Source organism: Leguminivora glycinivorella, chromosome Z (assembly GCF_023078275.1).
Source record: "Leguminivora glycinivorella isolate SPB_JAAS2020 chromosome Z, LegGlyc_1.1, whole genome shotgun sequence".
NCBI lineage: Eukaryota > Metazoa > Arthropoda > Insecta > Lepidoptera > Tortricidae > Leguminivora > Leguminivora glycinivorella.
Window position 1 is genome coordinate 14,626,066 of NC_062998.1, and position 24,471 is coordinate 14,650,536.

The following is a 24,471-nucleotide window of genomic DNA, read 5'->3' on the forward strand; positions in this document are numbered from 1 at the left end:
AGAATCAATATTTAAGTTGAAAAGTATTTTTAAATACATTTCATGGGCAGTTTTTTGTTAATAACTCTATATCGGTGGCTCACAGCCAAAAATAATGTTATACAGAATTAATCTACATAATATTTCCCACAAGAATGGTTCTATAACATTTTTCGCTAGAATCAATATTTTAGTTGGAAAGTATTTTTAAATAGATTACATGGGCCGTTTTTTGTTAATAACTCGAAATCGGTGGCTCACAGCCAAAACTAATGTTACACAAAATTAATCTACATAATATTTCCTACAAGAAGGGTTCTATAACATTTTTCGCTAGAATCAATATTTTAGTCGGAAATTATTTTTAAATAAATTTCATGGGCCGTTTTTTGTTAATAACTCGAAATCGGTGGCTCACAGCCAAAACTAATGTTACACAGAATTAATCTTCATAATATTTCCTACAAGAAAGGTTCTATAATATTTTTCGCTAAGATCAATATTTTAGTTGGGAAGTATTTTTAAATAGATTTCATGGGCCGTTTTTTGTAAATACCTCGTAAAAGGTGGCCTATAGCTAAACAAAATGTTCACGAGAAAAAAATCTACATAAGATTTCCTACAAGAAAGGTTCTAAGTATACGTTTTTTCGCTAGAATCAATATTTTAGTTGGAAAGTATTTTAAAATGGGCCGCTTTTTGTTGATAACTCAAAAACGGTGGCTCACAGCAAAAAATAACGGTATACAGAATTAATCGTCATAATATTTCCTACAAGAAAGGTTCTATAAGATTTTTCGCTAGGATCAATATTTTAGTTGGAAAATATTTTTAAATAGATTTCATGGGCCGTTTTTTGTAAATACCTCGTAAACGGTGGCCCACAGCTAAATAAAATGTTCACGAGAATAAAATCTACATAAAATTTCCTATAAGAAAGGTTCTATACGTTTTTTCGCTAGGATCAATATTTTAGTTGGAAAGTATTTTGAAATAGATTACATGGGCCGCTTTTTGTTAATAACATCAAAAACGGTGCCCCATTACCAGAAATAATATTAAACAGAAATAATCTATATAATATTTGCTACAAGAAACGTTATGTAAGATTTTTCGTTAGGATCAATATTTTAGTAGGACAGTATTTTAAATAGATTACACGAGCCGTTTTTTGCAAATAACTCGAAAACGGTGGTCCACAGCTAAATCAATCTTCAACGGGAATAACAAGCATAAAATTTTCTACAATAAAAGTTTTGTACGTTTTTTCGCTAGGATCAATAATATTTAAATATATTTATTTATTTATTTACACAAAGAAAATTACACAGTATGACAGTATACAAAACTAAAGCACCGTGAATTTTAAATAAACATTACAACAAGTAACACAAAATTAAATAAACAGCAAAATCAAAACATGACGCTCGTATAGCCCGGTCTACTGCCACGAACCATATCTGTTTTTTTGATTACATGTTGGAAAAGATGGACTCGCACCACCAAGTAGATGCGATATACTTCGATTTCAAAAAGGCATTCGACTTGGTCGACAATGACGTACTACTGCAGAAATTTGCAGCACTCGGTTTCACCCCAAAACTCTTGTCGTTTTTTGCTAATTACTTGAAAGATCGTAGCCAATACGTGCAAATGTCGAACTTCCGGTCTTGAGAATATTATACGCGTTCGGGAGTTAGCCAGGGGAGCAACTTGGGTCCGACACAGTTTCTTATTATGGTAAACGACCTTTGCAGTAGTATTGTAGGGGCGCATTTTCTCCTCTTTGCTGACGATCTCAAGTTAATGTTGCCAATAGATTCCTTGGACTGCGACTTTCTCCAGCAGATGGTGGATACAGTGTCACGGTGGAGCGCTAAGAACAAGCTGGAGCTTAACGCTAAGAAATGTAAAGCCATCACATTTACTAGGTCAAAAAACCCGATCACAGCGAGCTACCATCTTTCTGGCGTTCCTACACTGCCTACATTCACGAAAAGCATATTTCGTCACAGAGAGAACAAATAGACGGACCAGCTGGGATACTAAAACCGGGCAATCTGACTCCCCCTTCAAAATACCACATGCAACATGTAACAGAACAAGCGTCTATGACGAGGAAATGGACTCGTTATTACATATAAAACTTACGGCGAATCAACTTTTCCTTGACCAACTTTCTTGGTGCATATTTTCTTTGGGATTTTTTGACATTTCATTGGATATTTTGACAAATAATATCTTTGAAGCTTTATCACATGTATAGTCACGTCTTCACTCATAAAATTAACTGTTATTCGATGTAAAACAGGTTGAAAAAACATATTTATCAACAAACTACGTTCACATGGATGAAATACTGACACTGACAGTTGTCAACTGAGTAGCGTTCAAATATTATATCTTGATTTCAATTATAGGTCGTAAAAATTGATAATGATAAGTAGTGTATATATTTTCTGGATGTGTTTAATGTAGCATTTAGAAACAAAAATGATATTTTACTGCGTATTTGATCTACAAATCTAATTAAAACCCTTTAACAAAAAAATATCTGCATACCTATACTAACCGCAATACATTACTCTTCGTCGCTTAACTAGGTATCAATAAAATTATTCCTATATCACTTTGGAACACGTGCAGTCATGCAGATGTTACTATTGAGAAGCAAAAACGTACGTGCTGAGCTGTCTTGGACAATAATGCCTAAGGCATACGGCTTAGTAAACAAAACAGTTATGATCTTTTTCTTATGTGCGCAAGTTAATGGCTTTCTGTCGATATTGTGTCTGCGGTACGTCTGCAGTCCGCATTATGTCTGTAAAACATCTGCATTGTGTCTGCAAAACGTCTGCAGTCCGCATTATGTCTGTAAAACATCTGCATTGTGTCTGCAAAACGTCTGCAGTCCGCATTATGTCTGTAAAACATCTGCATTGTGTCTGCAAAACGTCTGCAGTCCGCGCTATGTCTGTAAAACGTCTGCATTATGTCTGCAGTCTGCGGTTTGTCTGCAAAACGTCTGCAGTCCGTATTATGTCTGGATTAAAGGCTATAAAAGGGTCGGAGCGAGCCGACGCGCGTCATTCTTACAATATCCACAAGACTAACAGTGTCTCTGGCTTTCGTGTGTTATACTGGTGAGTGAAGTTGTTCTGCTATTATTTCTCTGTTTGTTTTTACTTGGAAATTATTCTAAGTGATTGTAAACTTTGAAATTGTGTCTCTGTTTGATTGTGCGGGGACAATATCGTCGTACAGTTGAATTTAGACCTGTGGTGGAATTGCTTTACTGTCAGTTGTGGGGTTATTTTAGTGTTCTATTTATAGTGTAGTGTTACATTTAAATTGATGTGTATAGTGAAGTTTTCTGTGCTTTGTTTCATGAGTGCCGTTAAGCAATACAAAGACTGGGTCGATGTATGGCTGGTGCTTGGAGATAAGTCTGTGTTTGGTTTTGTAGGGAGAAATTCTTGCAAAACTAAGCTTAGATTATAGCACGTAAAGGAAACTTCACTCGTTTGTTTAGTTGGTCAGTAAAATTGAATTTAGTAATTTTCTATGGGGTTATTTTGTGAAAGTTATAAGCCAGATCATTGTTTGTGACAGACTGTTGTCCGGCTAAGCGCTTTATACCTTGCGGCTGTTAAACATAAGGCGTTTAGGGGTCTTTTTGTTCCAAGTGGAGGCTTGGGCGTCTTTATTTACTTACAAAAGGCGTACTTTCTCACCGGTCTCAAAGAGTCCAACTGTTAGATGGAAGTGAGGACTTTCACGATTGACGAAAGACATTAGGAGTAATCCTTGCTCACTGAAGTCGGCAGTATTTGAGGCTGGGGTCCTATATATATATATATTTATTTACTCGGTGTTCTGGTTCATGCTGGCGTTGGTCGCTGGGGATTTCGGTTGTGATCGATCCACATCTAAGTAAAGTTGATCGCAGCTGGCTCTCTCATGTGGCTGGTACTGGTGTGTCCTAGAATACTGGATATATACACGGATAGGGCGATCTACTCTCTGCTACCCTAGCCCGCGGGCAAGAGCAGAGGGGGGGATAAGAACACAAGCCTATAGGTTGCCTATCTCAGCTTCGCTGGCTGAACTGTACAGCTTATGGTAGGGATACACTTGTGCATATTTTGAACACAAGATCTATGGTAAGTGACGGTCTGTGTTTCAGATATGTTAGAGTAGGGAAAACGATAGGAATAGGGTAGAGTCACACACTATTTCTATGAAAGTAGAGTTCTTTTATGATTGGTTTTAAAATATAATTGGTCAACGTGTATTGTGGAGAAATAATTTAACTGCTACTATTTATATGGTTTAAATGGACTTTAAATGTGGTGTTTACTATCTTAAAATATGTGGTAAAACTGGTAATTTATAAAATCTCTTATTACTTAATTTATTTGAGTGAAATTAATAATTGTGGTAGCAATTTCTGATCTTTCGGTGTGGCTGCGGGACACTTAGTGTTGCTAACTAGTTTTTCAAGGTAAATTCTATCAAATTGGCTAGGGAAACAAACTGTCTTTGGAATAAAAGGATTTGTTTGTTATAGGGCCCAGTGGCATGCGAGCGCCGTCCACTGATGGAAAGTCTAAAGCTTAGAAAAGTTTGACTTACTTATTTCTTATAAAAGTTAGCAACTGCTCGGTGTTTCGATAAAACATTAGAAAGATCGAGAAGTTATGGTCTATTAGCAGTATTGGGGAAAAGGGGGGTTTAGCTAGGGAAAAAGAAACAAAACAAAAAGGGGGTTAGTTCGTAGATAGATAGCCCTTCAGGCTTACTTGCTTAGGATCCTGATAAAGTGGTTTGATCAGGTCAGGGGTCCCATACCGTATCGCAAGCCCTTGCCCAAGCCGGGACCACTAATAAGGCGTAGCGGATGATTACCAAAATATTTTTTAATATTTATTTCATGTATGTTTCACTCACTAACTTCTTTTCTAAAAATTTCTTCATTACGTCATTAATTTTCTCACATATAACTTTCTAGCCCTAAATCTGATAAAATACTCTTCTATAACACTATGTTATTATGCTACAATAACCTTTATTCTTCTTTAAAATATAAATAAATAAAAATTTAAATATTAGTCAAAAATACAGCTGATACTCATTAAAGGATCTAGGTTATCGCGGTTCACGTCGAAGGGTTCTACTTATTCACGCTAGACGATCACAAGGCCAAATTTACGGGGTATATTTAAAGGGGGGTTAGTTATACTAATGGTTAGTCAAGTAAGTAAGTAAATAAGTAAGGTGAGCGGAGGTTTAGTTACATTTGGTTCCGTGACCAAGGGATCTAAGATGTGCTCTGTAGAACACATCTTGGATACCAAGGTTTACAAATAAATAATAGGAAGTAGCCGTTGCAAGGTTACTTTTGGTGCCGAGCAACCAGAATTTTAATTACCTTATTTTATAGCCTTGCCAGGCTACATTTGTTGTTGTGAAAACGAGTGGGTGTGCTGTATTTCTGACTTATTTCATCTCTAAATAAAACTCATATACCTAATATTTTTATTCAATCGCTATTTCATAAAAACAAAAATAACTTTATTGTTAATAAACACGTCTGTAGTATTTTCTTCCATTGTTAATTCTTGCCGCGTTCCGAGCGAAGTCATGCATCAGTACAGAATCAATTATATTTTCGTCTTCCTCTGGTATCTGTAAAAATAAAATAATAAAATTAAAGTAGTGTAGTAAAGTTAGACAAAATTAATTTCTAGGAAATTAGCTCATAATCGTAGTGGTTAAACATCGTCCCGATTAGGCCATTTGGTTGCATTGCTACGTAGCAATTGTTGGCTTTGGCGCAACTTAACGTTTCCTTGCGCCTATGTGTAGTACTATTATTTATTCTGTGCCTTAATGTATGTTTTTTTTGGCTGTTGTATAGGCGGGGCTAGTACGTAAAATACTAGGTACTTATAGAAAAAATATTCATGTACCTAAAATAAAAGAAGGCGCGGAGCTGTAGTAGTTTAGAAGAGTTTCCCACCTAGTAATCGGAATTGGAAACATAAGTGTGTACACAATTTACAATAGTAATAGAATTTCATGTTAAAACAAATAGTTCTCTATAGGCCCAGTATATTTTCTTAACAGGCTCTGCCATCTTCAGGGCTATTTTGAAAGCTTTACATCACATTTGCGCTTCACATCGCAGCGTCTGGCAGCTTCGATGCTGTCTTATATAGTCCATGAACACTCTAATATGTATATTCTTAGTAGGCGCCTGTTATACAGTACTTCATCCATAGGCAGTGTAACTACTAGTTAGGACAGTAAGTAGGTCGTTATCATAGTCTAGATGTAAGATGATTTTCCTAAAATAATCCAGGGTACCTAAGCCCTAGATTTAAGACCTAGTAATACAAGAAGATAGGCTCTAGTCTAATGGTTATGGGGGCGCGATTATTCATTGTCGCGCTGAAGTACAATATTATATGGGGCGCCCCGCCATTTTTCTATGAATACTGAATAGCTACACGCATGTGGTACTATGACAAGTACATCCTTCGATGGATGGTTTGTTTGCATTTCAGTTGTAACTCTATAATCTAAAATTTGGCTGACAGGATTTCATACATCATACAATAATTTGCCATATTGTTTGTACGGTTTGTACCAAATATTGTCACTGTAGCGCAGCCGTGAGAAGAACAGGTTTCTGTCTGTTAAGATATACGTATTAATCATGTTAGGACTAATTTAGTTCATTAGCTTATAAGTCATCATATATTTTCATATTACATCCGTAGGAAACAAGCATACGTCCCTCTTGATGGTGAGAGGTCACCATAGCCTATATCTGTCAATTATTTCAATAAATTAAATGCACTGTACGAATTTCAACTTTCTATACGTATATATTTTTACTGTAGTAATACAAATAAGTATGTATGTATAAACAAGATTTTCAATAGCTTCATATGACATGAGTTCGTTATCTCACATGATAAGCTGTAGGCTAGTCTAAAATAGTAAGTGTAAAACCATACAATTATTATGTTCGGTAGATTGTGTACACAGCTTTTATACAATATTTCACAAGTCAGAAGTATGCCAACATACTGTACTTCATTACAACCATGTCAAACATATCCTACGAAATATTAGCATTACCAGCATCTGGGAGGTCGTACCTTGCCATACCCTAACTCCACCACTGCTTAATCATTGTCACAATTGCTCAAATAATTTTATGAAAATTGATTGAAACTTGTAATATTCCTGTTAAGTAGGCATAGATAATAAGCACCATTACTACTATAAAACCATATTTTACTGAGGTTCAGAAATCGTATGTAGTATGTGGTACGCAGTAGGAATGTAAACTTACCTAACGTGACCGGGTCCAGTCTGATTGTCGGATTACTTTGTTGTTCAGTAACGTTGAACATGAGCTGGTAGTGCAGATCAGCGAGTCCTTAGTACACTGAAAGGAAATAGTCAGACATTAGAAATATTCATATACAAAGAGTAAGAAAAGGGTATTGTTTAGAGTGGGGTTCTGTCAAATTGGGTTCAATATTATTTCATTTATCTATTCACGGGGGCGCGTCGCTTAATTTTGGAACTAAGACACGCCCGTGAGAAATATTGTGTCAGAAAAAAAACAATGCATACAACAAAATTTACAAAAGAAAAAAAAATATATTAAAAAGTTTGAGAACCCCTGCTTAGCAGTTCATATCTACATGAGCTAGGACATAAATTAGTAATAAGTTTGCTTAGCCAATAAAATGATGATGAGTCAGTTAAGTTTGATTTTTATCCGGTCGCTCATGCCTCGCCGCTTTGCTTTACGCTTCACTTCAATTTTCTAGATAATGATGCCATGAGCTGTTCACTTTTAAATTTAATAATTAGAACGTGTTATTATAATAAAACATAAGTACCTTTCATTTATATGAAGTCAGTAGATATATGGAAGACGGTCCAACCTGAAGCGTGGCCTCTCGGGTAAAACCTGAAATTGTACATATTGAAAGATTAGTTAAAAAAGGGTGTATGTATGTTTAAGGAATCTTATTTATAAATACGTATCATTAAGATTGTTTATATTTATCTAGGCCATTCATGGTTAAGAAAAAAAAAAAAGAAGAACAACCATATCCATGTTTCTATGTAAAATTTCCTGCCGAGTCGTTTTACTCACTAGTAGAGTTAATTAAGTTAAAAAGTAGCTGTTTAGTGGCAATGATTTTTTGTACTTACTTGGGAATTGTGCTAAGACGGAGTACAGTCCATAAAAAGACACACCGGAAAATTCCTCAGTCCACCTGCACATTGCCGACAGCTGGTTGATGTTCTTCGAGGATGGTTACCCATTTCATATACTGAAAATTAATACATACATTGTTTAAACTCAATGTAGCAGAAATAAAATCTATGCTAAGTCTGGATTTTTAGTCTACATAATTTTATTTAAGTATCAGACGTCAAGTTTTATCTTTGAAAAATACAAAATTAAAGTTTGGACAAGTTTCAATGCCTATTTTTAAATGCCATGACATTCGTTAGAGGTCCTACAAATATTATTTTCCATAGCCCATAAGCCAGCGCTTCAGAAAAATAATTGAGAAGTTTATATGTTGGTACGGAAACAACGTTACAATTTCCAAGAACAGTTAGGTAGCCTAGATCAAATAAATTAGTCGAACATATTTTTAATGCTTACCGTTTAACCAAGGTATGTTCAGTTTCTATAAATATTGATTTCCATAAATTTGTGGCAGATGTGTAGAAATATCGGGCATTGTAAACTTTCCAGAGAAATTCCAATTAGATGTTGAAACTGAAAAATCGAACAACCATGTAAACCTCATTGAAAGTAACAAATATATTTTGTTAGTTAGGCGTATTTCACGTACATTTAGATCCTCTTAGGGAATGTGAAAGTCAGAAATTAACGTGGGAAATTTACTATCAATAACTTATCTGACGACAGAACAATGAAATAAGCAACATTTCACCATATATATTCGGTCTAGTCGTTGTAGTTCGCAAGTATGTTCTGCTGGGTTTCGAAAACAACGACTTGTTTGAAAACACATCAAATAATAAAACAAAAGCTTACCTTTCATGCAAAACTGCTTTTGAAGTAGGCAATTAGTTCACTTTATCAATTGAGGCATAGCCCGATAAGACATCCTTTGCATGGGCTGTTTGCTCATTAGATCATGAGTATGAGCACTAGATTCTTCTATTATCTTGATGAGAAACACAACAAAACACATGTCCATTGCATTGCATTCACTAAATGTCATGTCAATTTCATAACCTCACTTTCGCTATCGGAAAATTACATTGCAATTGCAGTTCGGAGTTCAGTTTGATAAAACAAGATCACTTTGTCGGCATTCGGCAATATTATCTGAGAGTAACGCGTGTTTAGGGCAAATAATGTTTTGTTTGCATTTTCTTACTTAAAGGACAAATGACAAAATGGCGAATATGGACGGCTCATGCATGACCGGTGTCGGCGCAGAATTGCTTGTCGTTTGTTTAAGCCGAGTAAAATAAAGCGAATATTTAAATAATTCTAGTTGTAGATCACGTAATTAATAATGAGCTAAAGAAAACAAAAACGGATCTGCCATTCTTTCGCGAACAGAGCGGTTTAGCGGTAAATATGACATAGATTAGAGAAAATAATTTAACCACAGATAACATATATCTTCGCCAAAAGGTGTTCTATCGGTGACATTACACAAACTATCATTGTTTTTAAGTTGGTACGCTTGATCGGTCATACAATTTTCGACAAAAGATATTCAGTAATTCAGTAATTTATTGTCCGGTGTTGTCATTTACAAAACTTTACTTCATTTTTCTCTACTTCATTATAGTAAAATTAATACAATAGATGTTTTTAAATACAAAAGATTTTGTTAATTTAATTTTCTATTGCATCACATCAAACTATGCAAGTTGTGTAGATTTTGAACGGTATTTTGTAAATAGGGCCTAACACATGTCCCCTTACAAGTGCGGTCCGACCGTCTGTTAGATCCTTAAAGAATCTCACAATATATTTTTAATGTGGTCACACTTTTGTAAACCGATGCGCACACGCGATTTCCTACGCATTGACAAATTTACACGATAGTTTTCGTTCGATTTCATTAAATTATGAAAAAAAAAATCAATTATATATTTCTAATAACTAGTCAAATATTTGAACATTATGATAGGCTAAATTTATGATATCAAATAATTGTTTTGTTGATTTAATGTTTGTGACTACTAAAAACACATTAGTGTGTTTACAATGAAAATACGCCCATGAGGACAATTGTAAAAGAAAAAAAAAACGGTTAAGGATGACAATATTGACAGTGACAGTTCCTTACGAAAAAAAATCTGAGCGCGAAGTTATTAAATTTTATTTAAGAAAACCGATTTCACTGAAATTATAGTGTTATGTAGCTTCAAATAATTAGTGTAATTGATAGTGTAGGAGCATGTGTGATTTTTAGTGACGTCTTATTATCACACGTAGAGAAATGTGAGAGTTAACTACGTTTTGAAACGAAGAGCTCTGTTAGTGAAAACATAGTAATTTCAATTAGTTTTAGGCCATAATTAGTTAGTTAAAAAAGGTGTTAGTGCAATAGTGCAAGACTTGAGTACATGGAGACAGAGTTAGCAACAGTTTGGACGCGAAAAACATGAAGTGAACATTGAGATATTTCGTGGGACGTTCGAGTTGAAGTACCCGGCTTTTGATGTCAACTAACGGAGGAGTAAGAGTTTTTGAGCCTGGTCTCATACCTGCTCATAGGACCAATGTGTTACTGAAGATTTTCGATATGATTATGTTGTTAGTGGTGCCATATTATGCCACACTAAACAGAAGAATGGAACAGAAAATGCCGATCAAGAAAAATACATATATGTAAGTGTTCAAAACCCCAGTTAATTTACCCTATTCTAGTTTTATTGAGCAAACAAGACGGAGTTTTATAGTCTGCAGTAATTTTTGAGTTAGAAAAATTAAAGTCACTTAGCGATCAGACATCATACTTGAGGAAAAAAAAAAAAAATATAATAATAATTGTAGGTGAACGTAAATGAGACGTACGTCTCATATGGTTAAAGTACCTAGATGGTCCTGCAACCTTAGTTGGCATATTTTTTTTGGAAAATATTTTAACGCTTGTGATTTTTATTTTATCTTTCCCTCTGTTTATTGGAAGTCTTTAACTTAACTTTAGTTTTAACCTAAGATAGATTCTTACCACAGCAGTGTTCTGTCATTGAACATAGTGGATCAGCGAGGACGGTGGAAACATGCGGTGAAAACTTCAGTGTGTGTTTAAGTGCATGCTTAGTAACGCTAGTGAAATAACAAGTGTTTATGATATTCGATTTATGCAATATTTTATTTTTTGACCAATGATTGGACAAATAAGGACTAGCCAACTTTAGAGATGAAGAAATATTCATTGGTTTCAAGTTACTTGCTGTGTTCAAAAATAAGTAACTGGATCTTTTGCGGTTATGCTGATCGTGATCAAGTGTGCAACGTGTCTTCGGAAGAGGTTTCATGGTGTCCTGGGTTATGACACCGACTGAGAAGAGAATAGTTTGGAAAATTTTGAAATATTACCAGGAGGCCAGCAGGATCTAATCATCATCATTAGCTACTCAAGAACTCATCATAGAACTAGCCAAGTATGAAAAGAAAAAAAGGAAGAGAGACACTTTAACCAAGTTCCTCAGCCCATTGTCGTGTTTGTTAACAATTTGCAAAGTTTGCTGCAGCTGCAAATGTAATGAAGAAGGAATAAATTGCCCGAGGTTACAAAAGACTTTCGGGGCATGTTATACAATATTGAAGACATAGAATAGGACAATACAAGTTTTAAGCTCGTTTCAAGAAAAATTCATTATTTTGTTATATTATTATCCAATCAAATAAAAGTATTTTGAACCTACTTATGGCATCATTTTGTATTTTATCATAAGGCAATTAAAACCAAAATAAAATTTTGCAGATAGTTTGTAAAAAATAAAAATATATATATTATCAAAACCACATCAAATTTGATGTTACATTATATTTTACAAAAAAATATCAAAACCAAATCAAAATTAAGGATACATCATATTTTGTGGGAAAAAATTGAAAATATGAAAACCACTTCAAAACTGCAATTACTTTTTTTTGCAAAATTGTATTATGCGTTTATTATGAACATTACATGATGTGTAATGTAAATTTTATGAGTACATTGGTTACAAGTCAATGACCTTTTAGTAAAGAGTTTTCTTTAATTGCGGCATACTTATGTGGAACATTATTATATTTTCTTTCTTATCATCATCATCATTATCATTATTTGAAATACGTTATGAATTCTTGTAAATTTTATTGAGATTCAGTGTTATTATTATAAGGGTGGTAGAAGTCAAAATTTTGTCTGAAATTAATTTTATTTCTATAGTGATCTATGTGGTAAAGGGCTTTATTGGCTAGCACATCGTATAGTTTCTCTCTCTCTCTCTCTCTTTCGGTATCGTACAAACATCATAAATGTATCTAGTCTACCTGGACATTAGAAAAATTAAGAGCGGTTGACAAACAAATTTTCATTTTAGTTATTACAGTTAGCAGTCATATTTATTTTGCGTTATCGGTTTTACAATATATAGGGTGGTATACTGTACGATGTTGGTTGGCATCAGTGCAAATCCTCGTTTCTAAGCATAACGATTTTATCAGACAAAGATCAGAGTAGGGAGGGCCACTATTCTTTTTTTGCTTATTTACTTTTATTAAATTTTTGCATTTTATGCTATCAATCTTGCGCTATGAACTGTAGAAAAAAAAAAAACAAAGACAAGGAAAGTGAAAGTAGGGTAGTGTCCTTACAGTAATTGACTCTAGTTAAAATGTGACCATAAAATATAATATTTTGTTTCGTACGAACATTTTATTTTTAGTATGTGCATCAAACAATTTTCACACATTGTCAAATTTCTTGCGGTTAATAAATACTTTGTAAAAATGAAATATAGATGTATAAAATGAAACCTATTATAAATAAATTGAAATTTTCTTTGCCTTCGAGTCAGGGTAGAGTGGAGTAAAATGGGATACGTGAATTTTTGAAGTTATGTTATTTTATTTCCATTTTTATTCGTTATTTTGATTACTTTTAAAAGCGTTGGCTTTCTGTTGAGATCGAGTGAAAGAGCGAATGAGGAAGTAAGAATGGTTACATTGTGTGTGTGTGTTTGAATAATTTAGAGATGATGAATGTTTATAGATGTAAGAATGTTTTGAATGGGATGAATGACTGAATGAAGTGTGTCTCGAATGATTTTTTTTTTATGGAATGAGTGGATTGATATGGACAGACAGCGCTGGAAAGTGGTCAAAACTAGTTTGGTCGGAATTTGCGGGAACAAACAAGGGGAGGATTTTGGGAACATATTAGTCATAAAATTCTTATTGGTTAGGTTAAAATCCAATGGATTCGACCCATTTCAAGGGTAGTTTTTTGTGACTACTACTACACAAGGTAATAAGACCCATACGAAAACCACACACCTCATCTTGAATGGGATGTATTTGACAATCGACATTATCGTCTAGTGAGAACGAGGCTCTTTTCAATATTTGTTTCCTTGTTATGTGTTCAAATATGTGAAGTTTAGTATCATCAAATAATTTCTACATTTGATCAAATAATGATATGGTACCGAGTTGAGGTACATGCCTATGTCATTTAAGGTTTGCTTTATAAAAAAAAAAACACCCCAGCAAACTTTAAGTCGATATATTTTATTCAAGTATGAGACATGCGCCAAAACATGTGGCTGGAGTGATTAGGTAGAGAAATTGGTTTGAGTTCCGACAATGGAGATTGAAGGCTCTGGACTTATAATGAGAGCTCTAAAGGTTTCTTCGTAATTGCGTGGGAAGTTATTGTGAACTCGTTGAAATTATTACGATAATTATTCCGGTCCAACAGTGTGGATGGAATGAATATTCGCCGCGACCGGGGAACGAGCTAGCAAGAACGGGTTAATAGGACCTATCAGATTCACAACCTGGTATCCCTGGCGATGCGTGGACTCTGAGAAAGGGGTTATCATGGTTCATTGTCGAAATTCTGATGAGCTAATTTCAAAACTGAGTCGCTAGCAGTTGCATAGTATTGGAATACACACTACACGATTAGAAATGGGGGGATATTTCCGACTGATCTAGAGATATTTTTCTTTTATTCTTTTATTCAATTTTATTGCTTCTTTTGCTAAGTGAGATTGGATTTTTTTACAAACCACTTTGTATTTTATAAAAGAAATCCAATCGGGGGCGAGTTGTAACAGAACAAGCGTCTATGACGAGGAAATGGACTCGTTATTACATATAAAACTTACGGCGAATCAACTTTTCCTTGACCAACTTTCTTGGTGCATATTTTCTTTGGGATTTTTTGACATTTCATTGGATATTTTGACAAATAATATCTTTGAAGCTTTATCACATGTATAGTCACGTCTTCACTCATAAAATTAACTGTTATTCGATGTAAAACAGGTTGAAAAAACATATTTATCAACAAACTACGTTCACATGGATGAAATACTGACACTGACAGTTGTCAACTGAGTAGCGTTCAAATATTATATCTTGATTTCAATTATAGGTCGTAAAAATTGATAATGATAAGTAGTGTATATATTTTCTGGATGTGTTTAATGTAGCATTTAGAAACAAAAATGATATTTTACTGCGTATTTGATCTACAAATCTAATTAAAACCCTTTAACAAAAAAATATCTGCATACCTATACTAACCGCAATACATTACTCTTCGTCGCTTAACTAGGTATCAATAAAATTATTCCTATATCACTTTGGAACACGTGCAGTCATGCAGATGTTACTATTGAGAAGCAAAAACGTACGTGCTGAGCTGTCTTGGACAATAATGCCTAAGGCATACGGCTTAGTAAACAAAACAGTTATGATCTTTTTCTTATGTGCGCAAGTTAATGGCTTTCTGTCGATATTGTGTCTGCGGTACGTCTGCAGTCCGCATTATGTCTGTAAAACATCTGCATTGTGTCTGCAAAACGTCTGCAGTCCGCATTATGTCTGTAAAACATCTGCATTGTGTCTGCAAAACGTCTGCAGTCCGCATTATGTCTGTAAAACATCTGCATTGTGTCTGCAAAACGTCTGCAGTCCGCGCTATGTCTGTAAAACGTCTGCATTATGTCTGCAGTCTGCGGTTTGTCTGCAAAACGTCTGCAGTCCGTATTATGTCTGGATTAAAGGCTATAAAAGGGTCGGAGCGAGCCGACGCGCGTCATTCTTACAATATCCACAAGACTAACAGTGTCTCTGGCTTTCGTGTGTTATACTGGTGAGTGAAGTTGTTCTGCTATTATTTCTCTGTTTGTTTTTACTTGGAAATTATTCTAAGTGATTGTAAACTTTGAAATTGTGTCTCTGTTTGATTGTGCGGGGACAATATCGTCGTACAGTTGAATTTAGACCTGTGGTGGAATTGCTTTACTGTCAGTTGTGGGGTTATTTTAGTGTTCTATTTATAGTGTAGTGTTACATTTAAATTGATGTGTATAGTGAAGTTTTCTGTGCTTTGTTTCATGAGTGCCGTTAAGCAATACAAAGACTGGGTCGATGTATGGCTGGTGCTTGGAGATAAGTCTGTGTTTGGTTTTGTAGGGAGAAATTCTTGCAAAACTAAGCTTAGATTATAGCACGTAAAGGAAACTTCACTCGTTTGTTTAGTTGGTCAGTAAAATTGAATTTAGTAATTTTCTATGGGGTTATTTTGTGAAAGTTATAAGCCAGATCATTGTTTGTGACAGACTGTTGTCCGGCTAAGCGCTTTATACCTTGCGGCTGTTAAACATAAGGCGTTTAGGGGTCTTTTTGTTCCAAGTGGAGGCTTGGGCGTCTTTATTTACTTACAAAAGGCGTACTTTCTCACCGGTCTCAAAGAGTCCAACTGTTAGATGGAAGTGAGGACTTTCACGATTGACGAAAGACATTAGGAGTAATCCTTGCTCACTGAAGTCGGCAGTATTTGAGGCTGGGGTCCTATATATATATATATTTATTTACTCGGTGTTCTGGTTCATGCTGGCGTTGGTCGCTGGGGATTTCGGTTGTGATCGATCCACATCTAAGTAAAGTTGATCGCAGCTGGCTCTCTCATGTGGCTGGTACTGGTGTGTCCTAGAATACTGGATATATACACGGATAGGGCGATCTACTCTCTGCTACCCTAGCCCGCGGGCAAGAGCAGAGGGGGGGATAAGAACACAAGCCTATAGGTTGCCTATCTCAGCTTCGCTGGCTGAACTGTACAGCTTATGGTAGGGATACACTTGTGCATATTTTGAACACAAGATCTATGGTAAGTGACGGTCTGTGTTTCAGATATGTTAGAGTAGGGAAAACGATAGGAATAGGGTAGAGTCACACACTATTTCTATGAAAGTAGAGTTCTTTTATGATTGGTTTTAAAATATAATTGGTCAACGTGTATTGTGGAGAAATAATTTAACTGCTACTATTTATATGGTTTAAATGGACTTTAAATGTGGTGTTTACTATCTTAAAATATGTGGTAAAACTGGTAATTTATAAAATCTCTTATTACTTAATTTATCTGAGTGAAATTAATAATTGTGGTAGCAATTTCTGATCTTTCGGTGTGGCTGCGGGACACTTAGTGTTGCTAACTAGTTTTTCAAGGTAAATTCTATCAAATTGGCTAGGGAAACAAACTGTCTTTGGAATAAAAGGATTTGTTTGTTATAGGGCCCAGTGGCATGCGAGCGCCGTCCACTGATGGAAAGTCTAAAGCTTAGAAAAGTTTGACTTACTTATTTCTTATAAAAGTTAGCAACTGCTCGGTGTTTCGATAAAACATTAGAAGGATCGAGAAGTTATGGTCTATTAGCAGTATTGGGGAAAAGGGGGTTTAGCTAGGGAAAAAGAAACAAAACAAAAAGGGGGTTAGTTCGTAGATAGATAGCCCTTCAGGCTTACTTGCTTAGGATCCTGATAAAGTGGTTTGATCAGGTCAGGGGTCCCATACCGTATCGCAAGCCCTTGCCCAAGCCGGGACCACTAATAAGGCGTAGCGGATGATTACCAAAATATTTTTTAATATTTATTTCATGTATGTTTCACTCACTAACTTCTTTTCTAAAAATTTCTTCATTACGTCATTAATTTTCTCACATATAACTTTCTAGCCCTAAATCTGATAAAATACTCTTCTATAACACTATGTTATTATGCTACAATAACCTTTATTCTTCTTTAAAATATAAATAAATAAAAATTTAAATATTAGTCAAAAATACAGCTGATACTCATTAAAGGATCTAGGTTATCGCGGTTCACGTCGAAGGGTTCTACTTATTCACGCTAGACGATCACAAGGCCAAATTTACGGGGTATATTTAAAGGGGGGTTAGTTATACTAATGGTTAGTCAAGTAAGTAAGTAAATAAGTAAGGTGAGCGGAGGTTTAGTTACAAACAGACATCAGCACGACATTACGCCTAACTTCTAACGAGAAGAAACCCAACGTCCCCAAAAGGAATTTTGTTGGGTACAAGAATCGGTAATACCCGTACATTTTTTTTATAAAAGAAACGCAAAAATGTTTTTTGGACCTTTTCGAGCAGCAGGATGTAGGGCGCTTCATGGGGATTCCAAACGGCTGAGGCTGTCTCAAGCTTACTTCTCACCAGGGCAGTATAAAGAAGCTTTATGTCCCTGGGATTGTCAAATTCTTTGGCGTTGCGGACAACAAACCCAAGCCTGCGGTAACAGTCTGCAGCAAGCATTGTCATGTGCTCATGAAAGTTAAGGTGGGAATCTAAAACATAACCGCACAGTTGTCAACATTGAACTGAAGTTTCAGAAGTTTGTTTACAAGACTCAATTCATAAACCCGATCAATATCACTTTGTAAATATTGTAAGTCAGAATCTTCCTGGACCCTGTAAATTAGTTTCAGGTCGTCAGCATAGAGTAGGCATTGCGCATGCTTAGGCACCAAGGCCAGATCATTGACCATAACACCAAAGAGCAGAGGACCCAGAATAGAGCCCTGACTGACCCCGGAACGGGTGGGGTAGGCACTCGACACAAAGCATCCGTGCTGCACATATTGCCGTCTATCACGTAGATAACTAGCAAAAAGGCAAAGCAGTTTAGGCGAGAAACCAATGCTGCATAATTTGCTTAAGAGTACGTCGTTATCCACGCGATCAAAGGCTTTTTGAAATCAAAGTACAGCACGTCCACCTGCATCCCTCTATCTAAGTAGCGCGAAACGGAATCAACCAAGGTTAAGAGGCCTTATTCCTAAAGAAGAGCGTTTTTTGCAAAATGTAACATTTTTCATTCAAAACTATAATGAAACTATACTTAAGTGATTATTAAAAAACTGATAATGTTTCTAAAAGAACATATCTTAAGCTAGTTAATCATAATATAATATTTTAAAATATGTCTTTTTATACTTAAAACAAATCAGTTTTTTCGGTAGACGTTTTCAAATTTTGTAGTGGGATCACTCGTTTAGAATCGTGATTGTGCTGTTAAATATGTTATTTGGGGTAATAAATGATCACAAATCACAATCCTATTTCTTATATCCAGCACGGGAAGCATGGTCGCGCGATAGACGAAAAAATATCAGGCCGTCCGGATATCGCATTTACAAATAGTGCGATGGACGGCCTGCTATTTTATCGTCTATCGCGCGACCATGCTCCCCGTGCTGTACGAGGTAATCATAGTTTGACATTTTAAGATTTATTTGAAATGGTGGATAAATAACCTTCCGTATCTTCCCCATTTTTTCGATAAAAAGAGGTTTAAATTATGTATTTTTCCTGCGATTCCTGCATTTATTGTAACTCTTAAATAATATTATCCTAAACTAGAACTTCTTGTTGACATATAAGAAAAAAATTATACATATAGGACATACCTTTCTGTCGACAGACATTTTTTTAAAGCACCTAAAATTCGAATCAAATACACTGTTGATACGGGCCCGCTCAGTCTGCGCCGAGCGCTCGTAGACAACGTACTTGCGTTCGATCGTCCGGCGCTCCTTGCTTTCGTAAGTAGCTAGATAGTTCCGAGAAATGCTGTATACTGCGACTTAACAAATCTTGATCCCGTGGGTGGCAAACAGGCATACGGTCTTATATATATAGCTGCAACCCCACTGATTTCTAACCTCTCCCTATATCTGGAGAACGGCTAAACCGATTTCGACGGTCGAAGTGTCTTTGTATAGAGGGAGCGGGGAGACGTGTGGGAAAAATATGGAATCTGGTCTGCGACTCCTGGGTCAAAAAATGTTGGACGGCCTGGCTAAACGGGGGAAGATATTGGGGGTGCTCGACCAAATGTCATAGAGGACCCTGGGTAGTTTTTGAAGCCGCCATTTTTTTTTCAAAATGGCCGACTTTTTTTTTGTCGATTTTTCAAGTTTATCCTCCTAGAGTGCTCAGATTTTGGTCATAGAATCTCTCTAGGGTCTAGATTAGAATGATATAAAATTTGTTTGAAAAATGCTACAAATGTGAAAAAAAATTCCACTTTTTTTGGCAACTTTTAAACCGTAAGAGATAGCCGGGGGTGCTCGATCAAATGTCATACAGGAGCCCGAGTAGAAAAAAGTTGCATCAAAAAAATTCAAAATGGCCGACTTTTTTTTTTTCAAGTTGGTCCGAGCGCGCTGAAATTTTGCATGCGGAGAGGTATGAGCCCCTAGAATACAAATGTCAAAAAAAAAATTTTCGAAAATCCAAGATGGCCGCCGTTATGGCAAAATAAATTTTTCAAGTATTTTCGCGAGCCCGAAGGGCGAGCTTCAGGGTGGGAGGCCGAAGGCCGACCCCGCGGAGGGCCGCAGGAACGGAGCTCACCTTTAGGCTCCCACCCGGGCCAAATCCAAGTAATTTCACTGCGGGCATAAAGTGCTCCCATACAATTTCCTTACAAAAGTGTCTTAAACAAGCGTAACCGGCGGGCCGAAGGCCCGACGGTGGAGCTTCGGAGCCGAGCGAAGGCCGAAGGCCGAGCTCCGCGTAGGGCCTAAGGCCCGGAGCGTCCCTGATCGACTCGCCGGCGGTCCGGGAAGTTCGAAAAATACTTTCCAACTAAAATATTGATCCTAGCGAAAAATATTATAGAATCTCTCTTGTAGGAAATATTATGAAGATTAATTCTGTGAAACATTAGTTTTGGCTGTGAGCCACCGATTTAGAGTTATTAACAAAAAACGGCCCATGAAATCTATTCAAAAATACGTTCCAACTAAAATATTGATCCTAGCGAAAAATCTTATAGAACCTTTCTTGTAGAAAATATTATGTAGATTAATTCTGTCTAACATTATTTTTGACTGTGAGCCACCGTTTTTGAGTTATCAACAAAAAACGGCTCAAATATCTATTTAAAAATACTTTCCAACTAGAAAATTGATCCTAGCGAAAAAAGTTATATAACCTTTCTTATAGGAAATTTTATGTAGATATTTTCTGTTAAACATAATTTTTTGCTGTGGGCCACCGTTTACGAGGTATTGACGAAAAACGGAGCATGTAATCGATTAAAAAAAACTTTCTTACTAAATTATCCATTTATATATTGATCCTATCGAAAAAACGTACATAACCTTTCTTGTAGGAAATTTTATGTAGATATTTTCTGTTTAACATATTTTTTTGCTGTGGGCCACCGTTTACGAGTTATTTACGAAAAACTAAAAAAATGACTTTCAAGATCGAATGGCAGGGTACGGACCCCACCTCATGTCATGGCATTATTTTTCCATGGCTATTTAGACCCTCATCTTTCACTGGTAAAAATGACAGACTGCCTCAAGAACCTTTTTTGGAATTTTTTTTTTTACCACTTTGTACCGTTCTGGCACGGTGAAGGACCCGGCCAAATGATCTGGCATAAATACTATGCGACTTCTGAGGAACTCTATTTTCACTTTTTAATAATTCCAGGTTGCCTCAAACACCTTTTTTGGGCCTCAAAAAATTAAATCTTTAAAAATTCATAGCTCGATAAAGCCCCGCTCCCCAGCTGCCAGACTTGCAGACCTGATGTTGGCTATGATCAGAGAAGCATCTGAGCACCTTTCCAGGTTGCCTCAAGGACCTACTCCAAAATCCTGCCAGCTCTCCGTCTATTTACTCAGGCCACACGCTACAAGTGCTACAACCATACCGAGCGCATCGATCAGCCGCTTAGTTCCAACGCGCGCCATTAGATGGCGCTTAAGCTATATTGGGAAACGGGACAATGACGTCATCTTTTTCGTGCATGCTGCCCGTAGTAACGAGTTATTAGACGTTATCACGTCAAAAAAAAGAAAGACTCCACAGACCATAGATTACAGAAAACCCTTTTTAGGGTTCCATAGCTAAGATCCCTTATGGTGCGAATCTATGTTGTAATTCACAATAACACTATTATAAATATCTTATCGATTTCAAATTTAGAACAGTTATGAAGATTGTTATACCAAAGACCTTTACAGGGGACAGCGCAATCACATTTTTTGCCATTACTAAATTGAACCTTATCACTGATACAGAAAGGTGATCGTATCAGACTAGCGAGAACGGTCCACATGAGAGGGCATTGTTTGGGCTGGTGTCCCTCTCGCACGTGTAGCCAGTGTTAATGAGGTTACCATAGTAGTAGTATTTTTATCTGTATATTACCTGACTTTATAACTTCTTATATTATTTTAGTGTTATATACAAACTAGGTTGTCAAAGCGGACCCCAGGCTCACATGAGCCGTGGCAAAATGCCGGGATAATGCAAGGAGGATGATGATGATGATTCAAACTAGGGTTTCGATATATTTTAAGGAATTGAAAATAAGGAAAAGAAAAAAACGCTTGCATCAGTCGCACAGTGCACAGAGAACCCTGTGATGAGCATCTATTGGCGCGCGTTGGAACTAAGCGGCTGATCGATGCGCTCGGTATGGTTGTAGCACTTGTAGCGTGTGGCCTGAGTAAAGCACCACAGCTGCGACAGATGGCGCGCCCGTGTTTATTATTTTTGAGTGTTTGTAATTTAAAAACATGAAAGATTGCATTAAAATAAGCATCTTTTATAGAATGAAGTTGTTTGAAAAACCTACTTATTTAGGAGTTAGAGCAGTACGAAGTTGCGAATTTTCCCATAGTAGGCGCCAGAGACTTAATAAATTTACGATGATTTTTTTTACCAATATAACCTATGTTAATATTGATAAATCATATAGAACACGTTTAAATAAGGATGTTTTGTTATATAAACTTTTTCTTCTCCATTAATATTTACTGAGATATTAGGGTTCTAAGATTAGTAAATGGCACTAGCACATTAATAAAATTAACGCGTGTCTCGCATACGGTCTAGGATACAAAATGACGACTTTTATATAGGTATAGGTTAGGTTCCTCAGGTATCTTCAAACGGCCGAAGGCTCCTATTCTGTGCAGTTTCTGTAATAAGCGGGGCTCCGTCGATATCACTTTCTGTCTCTGGCGCCTTAGTAATGCTACGGGAAAATTTTGCAACTTTGCACCACTCTAACTCCTAAATTAGTAGGTTTTAAAAAAAACTTTAATTTATAAAAGATGCTTATTTTAATGCATTCTTTCTAATAAGAACAAAACACTATGCTAGAAAGAGTGCAGAGGAAGTTCTGTAGGCACATTTACAAACGACTGTACGGATATTACCCATATATGTATCCATCTCTATTCGTAACAGGAATGGTTGGTCTTCAAACTCTAGAAACCAGACGGAAACTGCTGCATATTATGCATTACCGCCAACTGTTTCACCATAGAGTAGATGACGCATCCGTGCTTGAGAGAATGGGGCTGCAAGTGCCAAGAGCGAATGTCGTGGTTGGCATGCCGGGCGCGGTGCCGGCGCGGCGGCGGCGGCGCCTGTTCGCGGCGGCCGGCGCACCGCTCGAGCCCGAGCTGCTCTTAACCGCATCATGTTGGAGACAGACGATATTGACATATTTGCTGATAGTGTTGGTGTGTTTTACAGAAAACTCTTAAGGTTCATAGACTCTACACTCCTTAGGTGATTAATGTAATAACCATAGTTTAACTTTTAAGTGTGTTTGCTTTTATTTATGTCAATTTAACATGTACATAATTATATTACCACATAAGTGCTTTGGTGAAATACTGTTAACTTTTGTGTATTTTTAATAAATAAATAAATAAATAAAAAAAACGTGAAAAAAGTCCCAGAATCGGGCCCCTTTTGCTATACTCTGACCGCCCCTGTCTATACTACTGTAATGTTTGACGTTATCACGTTAAACTACCGTCCGTAAACCGACTTTACAGACAACCAATTTTTAGGGTTCCGTAGCCAAAATGGCAAAAACGGAACCCTTATAGTTTCGTCATGTCCGTCTGTCCGTCTGTCCGTCTGTCCGTCTGTCCGTCTGTCACAGCCGATTTACTCGGAAACTATAAGTACTACAGTGATGAAATTTGATGGGAATATGTGTTGTATGAACCGCTACAAAATTATGACACTAAATAGTATAAAAAAGAATTGGGGGTGGGGCCCCCCATACATGTAACTGAGGGATGAAAATTTTTTTTTCGATGTACATACCCGTGTGGGGTATCAATGGAAAGGTCTTTTAAAATGATATAAAGTTTTCTAAAAAACATTTTTCTTAAAGTGAACGGTTTTTGAGATATCAGCTCTCAAAGTCGTAAAAAGTATGTCCCCCCCCCCTCTATTTTTATAACTACGGGGTATAAAATTCTAAAAAAAATAGAGGTGATGCATGCTAATTAACTCTTTCAACGATTTTTGGTTTGATCAAAGTATCTCTTATAGTTTTTGAGATAGGTTGATTTAACTGTAATTTTGGTTTGCTGCTACGGAACCCTTTGTGCGCGAGCCCGACTCGCACTTGGCCGGTTTTTTTCAATAATGATTAAGGTACAGCGGGACTCGACTGGGGGGCAAATGTAACTGGTCCATTTTTTCCATGTTTTACAATGTTTGCATTATTAAATAGAGTGTCCACCGGTTATATATGGTAGGCGACTAGGCGTGTTCAGTGGATACATGTAGAACTTAACATCACAATGGAAAAAAAAATTAGCTACAATGGCCCCTCCAGTCGAGATTTGCACCGCTGTACCTTACAAATAAAAAATATTTTGGCCATTTTGGAGTTACGTGCATATTATATTGAGTGGCCAAGTCGAATTTTAAAAATAAAGAATCATCATCATCCTCCTTACGTTATCCCGGCACGGCATTCGAGCCTGGGGTCCGCTTTAACAACTAATCCCAAGATTTGGCGTAGGCACCAGTTTTACGAAAGCGACTGCCATCTGACCTTACATTTAAAAATAAAGAATATTG

General features: G+C 36.4%; 1 long non-coding RNA gene across 1 annotated transcript; it reads right to left on the reverse strand.

The window, feature by feature from the left end:
- Positions 1-5,507: 5,507 nt before the first annotated feature.
- Positions 5,508-9,474, reverse strand: LOC125241617. Its single transcript, XR_007178752.1, has 6 exons — positions 9,086-9,474; positions 8,687-8,803; positions 8,224-8,345; positions 7,905-7,975; positions 7,346-7,441; positions 5,508-5,667 (listed from the first exon to the last, which is right to left on the reverse strand). It is a non-coding gene; the product is annotated as an uncharacterized LOC125241617 (long non-coding RNA).
- Between the last annotated feature and the right edge of the window lie 14,997 nt (positions 9,475-24,471).